Source organism: Hipposideros armiger, unplaced genomic scaffold (genome assembly GCF_001890085.2).
Source record: "Hipposideros armiger isolate ML-2016 unplaced genomic scaffold, ASM189008v1 scaffold_116, whole genome shotgun sequence".
In the NCBI taxonomy this organism is placed as follows: Eukaryota; Metazoa; Chordata; class Mammalia; order Chiroptera; family Hipposideridae; genus Hipposideros; species Hipposideros armiger.
Genome location: NW_017731466.1, coordinates 1,037,835 through 1,043,042, shown reverse-complemented (window position 1 = coordinate 1,043,042; position 5,208 = coordinate 1,037,835).

The window sequence follows — 5,208 nt, the reverse complement described above, 5'->3', positions numbered from 1 at the left end:
CCAATATAGAAATCAATATAGGGGTGTGTGTGTGTGTGTGTGTGTGTGTGTGTGTGTGTGTGTGTGTGTGTGTATATGTGTGTGTGTGTGTGTGTGTGTGTGTGTGTGTGTGTGTATACATGTATCTCTTATCTCTGCTTGCTGAGAATGCCTAGAAGCAATGAAACCCCACTACCTAGGAGCATATGTAGAACAAAAGCTTGGGTTCTAAATATCATCCTTCAATAAATGAAATCAGATATCCTTAGAAAATGCCTAATTCTAGGGCTGAGGATGGGAAACTACAAGACTGGCCTGGAACATTTTTTTGGAACCAGTAAGTGAGAAAAATGGTAACATGTCAAAATGAAGCAGGAGCCAACTTGAAAGAGCTCTCCATAGCCAAGTCTGGGGTAATTTGAACAACCAAATAATGATGTTAACAGATTAAACCATGCAATAAAATAATAATATGGGGGTTTGTACTGATTTAAATAAATAATTGAAAAATAAATGGGCGAGAGGAACAGCTTTTTTTTTTACACAATAATTTCCACTAATAAATGAAGAAAGAATGATGGAAATAGAAAATCACTGTTCAGTCAATTAACAGTGGTGAGCAGAAAGATGATGTGAAACAGGGTATTTGTGTAGTCACAAGGGATCTACTGTGAAGATATTTATTCATTAAATAAGGGAAAATAATATTTTTACAGTGGGAAAACCTGGAAGATACCACTTAGCCTAGTGATCACAGTTCACATTATTAGTAATTAGACAAATTGGCACCATGTGCCTCCTAACATGGTGTCCTGAGAAAAACACAACCTCCCTTCTGTGATATTATTGCCAAAAAATGCATAACCGACTTTAATTATGAGGACACATCAGCCAAACCCAAATAGAGAAACAGTAGTAGTAGGCTAGTACTTTTCTTGTTCTTTCTTTTTTCCTTCTATACCCATTTTATTAAGTTTTATTTATTTATTTATTTATTTAAAGTAAAGTTTATCAGGGTGACAATGGTTGGTAGGGCTAGTACCTTTCTAAAGTGCCAAGGTCATGAAAGGCCAAGACTGAGGACCTGTTACAGATAAATGGAGATGAAGGAGATAGAACAACTAACGTAATATGTGATCTGAGATCCAATCTTGGACCAGAGAAAGAATGTTAATGGGAAAACTGGTGAAATATAAATGAAGTCTAAAGACTGACTTGTAGTTATGTAAAATGTTAGTATTTAGGGAAGCTGAGTGAAAAGTATGCACAAATTCTTGGTACTATTATGACAACATTTTGTAAATCTGAAATTACTTCAATATAAAAAGATAAATTTATAAGAAGGAAAAAAGATAATGTAATGAACAGAAAACTGGATTAGAAATAGATAAGTTTTAACAGAAATAACATCAGATTTGTGTCAGGAGACCTAGCTTCATATCTTTTGGGTCTTCAGTCTTGAACAAGTCACTTAAACACTCAGATTCTTCATTTGGAAAATGAGGAAAATAAATTGCCTGACCATTTTGAAGATCAAATGAGTTAAAGTTGATAAGAAAAACCAACAAAAAAAGCAAAATAAATAAATAAATAAATAAATAAATAAAACCCTGTAAACTGCTATAGAAATTATTTGTAATGATAATTATTATATGGCCTTGTTCTGAATACGATCGGAGTATTCAGGAATCAAATCCTTTTCTTGATATTTATAGCTGCTCTGGAGAAGAAGTACATAGCTAATTTTACAGGTTTCCTACGGCACCCAACTGTGCTGGCTCTTAAAATCTATGTGAATGAGAAGTAAATGGAAGCCAGGCCCTGATGGGGAGAAATGCAAGGTGATGCACCTGGAGACAAATCAAATTCCCATCACATGCACGAAGGAAATGCTCAGAGTGGCTTTTAAATGACACAGAAAAGGGGCCTGGATCTCTTTATAGAAGGACCCCAAAAATGCCTGCACAAAGCCCAGGTCACACAGGTTGACTGTTTCTCATAATGTTGGGGTCTTAAGTAGAAAAAGATGGCAGAATACCATTTGGAAAAGCATATATAGATGACCTAAATCTGGATGGAGGTGGCCAGAGTGGTGGTAGTTATGCTGTGGGAAGGTGGTCCTAAGGGTTTCCATCAACAGCACAATGAATAGAACTTCTGATTGAAAGGGCAAAGTCTGAGGTGCGACTTGACTGAAATGGCATAAAAGCCATGGAAAACATCACAAAAGAAAAGATCAATAGGTTTAACAGCATTACCAATAAAACGATACTATGGTGTTTTTAAAAATCTATGGTACACTATGAAGGAATTAAAAGGCAAATAACCAAGTGGGATAACTTATTTGTAATAAATATGACAAATGGTTAGTATTCATAAAACATAAAAATACTTAAAATCAATAAGAAAAACCTCAAAAGAACTACTAAATGGAAAAGCAGGCCAATGATATAAACAACACACACACACTATACATAGGCAATAAACATGTAGGAAAAAAACCATTTAACCTACCTGGACCTTCAATAAATACAAATTAAAATGACACCGAAACACCATTTTCACCCTGCAGATTTGACAGGTTTGTTAAAGAAAATATCCAACATTAATAAGGGTGAGGTCAAGCATTCTCAATCACTACTTATAGCAAGCTGTAGAAATTGGTACAACCAAATTTGTTGTACCAATTTTTGAAAGCAATTTGGCAAGGTGTACCATGAGACCCCCCAAAAAAATAATTTGTAACCTTTGACCCAATAGTTCCCCTTTTAGGAATCCATCTTAAAGAGAAAACCAGAGACGTATTCAGTTGTACCTAGGTGAAAAACAAACACAGTCATCCCTAGGTATCCGTAGGGGATTGGTTCCAGGGTCCCTGCGGATACCAAAATCCACAGATGCCCAAGACTCTTATATAAAATGGTGTAGTATTTGTATATAACCTATGCACATCTTTCCGTGTACTTTAAATCACCTGTAGATTACTTACAATACCTACTACAATGTAAATGCTATGTAAATAGTTGTTATACTGTATAGTTTAGGGAATAATGATAAGAAAAAAAAAGTCTGATATGTTCAGTACAGATGCAACCATCATAGGCCTAACTATGTTGCACTGTACACTGCAGCAACAGTATAAGGTGTGTTTTTTTTGTTTTTTTTTGTTTAATTTCTTTTTAATATTTTCAATCTGTGGTTGGTTGACTGTGCAGATGCAGAATGTACGAATACAGAAAGCTGACTGTAAACAGATGGTTTATGCTGCATCCCGGAGCTGGAGGTTACCCAGCTGAGAGCTTGGTTCTCACCGTGGTAGGCTCATGGGCGGGCCTTTCCCAGTCCTCTGGCCTCAGAGCCTCTCCATGATTCAGCACCGCCCAGTGTCCTCCTGGGGTGTTCACTAAGGTACTGGGTTGTTATTGGTCCAGTGGCCGAGCGGAAACATCTGAACTCCCAATAGATGGGGACAGGAGTCTAAGTCCCGCTATGTTATTTGGGTAGCTTTGCCTTTCTATGCCTCTAGTCTTGGGGAACATTGATAGTAATGGTATCTACTATACAAGAGTTCCCCCGTATCCGTGGTTCCGCTTTCCGTGGTTTCAGTTACACATGGTCACCTGTAGTCTGAACATATTAAATGGAAAATTCCAGAAGTAAACAATTCATAAGTTTTAAATTGTGCACCATTCTGAGTAGCGTGATGAAATCTTGTGAGGTCCGGCCCGGGACCTGAGTCATCCATCCCTTGGTCTAGTATATCCACACTATAAAAGCTACTCACCCATTAGTCACTTAGCAGACATCTGGGTTATCAGATCGACTGTCGCAGTATTGCAGTGCTTGTGTTCAACTAACTCTTATTTTACTTAATAATGGCTCCGAAGTGCAAGAGTAGTGATGCTGGCAATTTGGATATGTCAAAGAGAGCCTGAAAGTGCTTCCTTTAAGTGAAAAGGTGCAAGTTCTCGACTTAATAAGGAAAGAAAAAGACCGTATGCTGAGGTTGCTAAGATCTACGGTAGGAATGACTCTTCTATGTGTAAAATCATGAAGATGGAAAAAGAAATTTGTGCTAGTTTGCTGAGAGAGCCCATTCATGTAATTTTTATTCCAGTATATTGTTATACTTGTTCTATTTTAGTATTAGTTATTGTTAATCTCATACTGTGCTTAATTTATCAGTTTATCACAGGTATGTACGTATAGGAGAAAACACAGTATAGATAGGGTTTGGTACTATCTGCAGTTTCAGACATCCACTGGGGGTCTTGGGGTGTATTCCCCATGGGTAAGTGGGGACTGCTGTATTAATAACATTTATCGAGCATTTACTCTATTTCGGGCACAGTTCTAAGCATTTTGCAAATATGAATTCATATCATCTTCAAGCAACCCCAAAGAGCATCAATCATTCTAGAAATGAGAAAACAAGAGATAGAGTGACATTCCCCAGAGCCACATAGCTAGGGAAATGATATCAGAATTTAAACCCCAGTGATCTCTCTCCAGACTGAGGATCAGGACAGGAAAAATATGTGAAGGAGATTATTCAAAATAACCAAGCAGGACTTACACATAAGGCTTTTTTATTGCTGGAAAGGTAGTCATAAAAATGACATAATCTGGAGCGCCTGCCTTAGCAGCATTTGCTGACAATTCTACATTTAAAATTCAAATAAAAAATGCTGATTAGATATAGAAACGAGTATTGAATATCTTTATTTTTTTTTAAACCATTAGCCAGTTGGGAAGGAATGCCTTGCTAGCTGAGATAACATGGGAAAAGCTATGGTTTGGGTGAGCTTATTTTCCCAGTTTTATGAATGCAAAAATGTAATGCAGACCCGAGAGTCAGTTTTTCAGCAAATGGAGGTTGTCTGAGGCCAGATTTGTCTAGCTTTCTTTCTTTCCATCCTTCTTGTAGGTTGAAGAGCTTAATGTAATTTTCTAGTAAGAAAAATGGTTTGCTTTCACGTGTTTTGTGATGTGTTAACATATAAAAAGATTAATTAGCATAAAAGATTAATGATAAAGCACTTGAACTAAATGACTGCTAATTATGATGAAAGCTGAACATAACCACTTCATTTGCAGAGCAAGGAAAAATGAAAATGGCACAGTTAAGAGAGCACGGAGTCCCCAACCATGTGACAGGTGAGCAAAGACATGAAAGCGCAGAAACCTGGTGGTCAGTGTCCAGCTAATGGGCAATGGCGATCTTCCAGA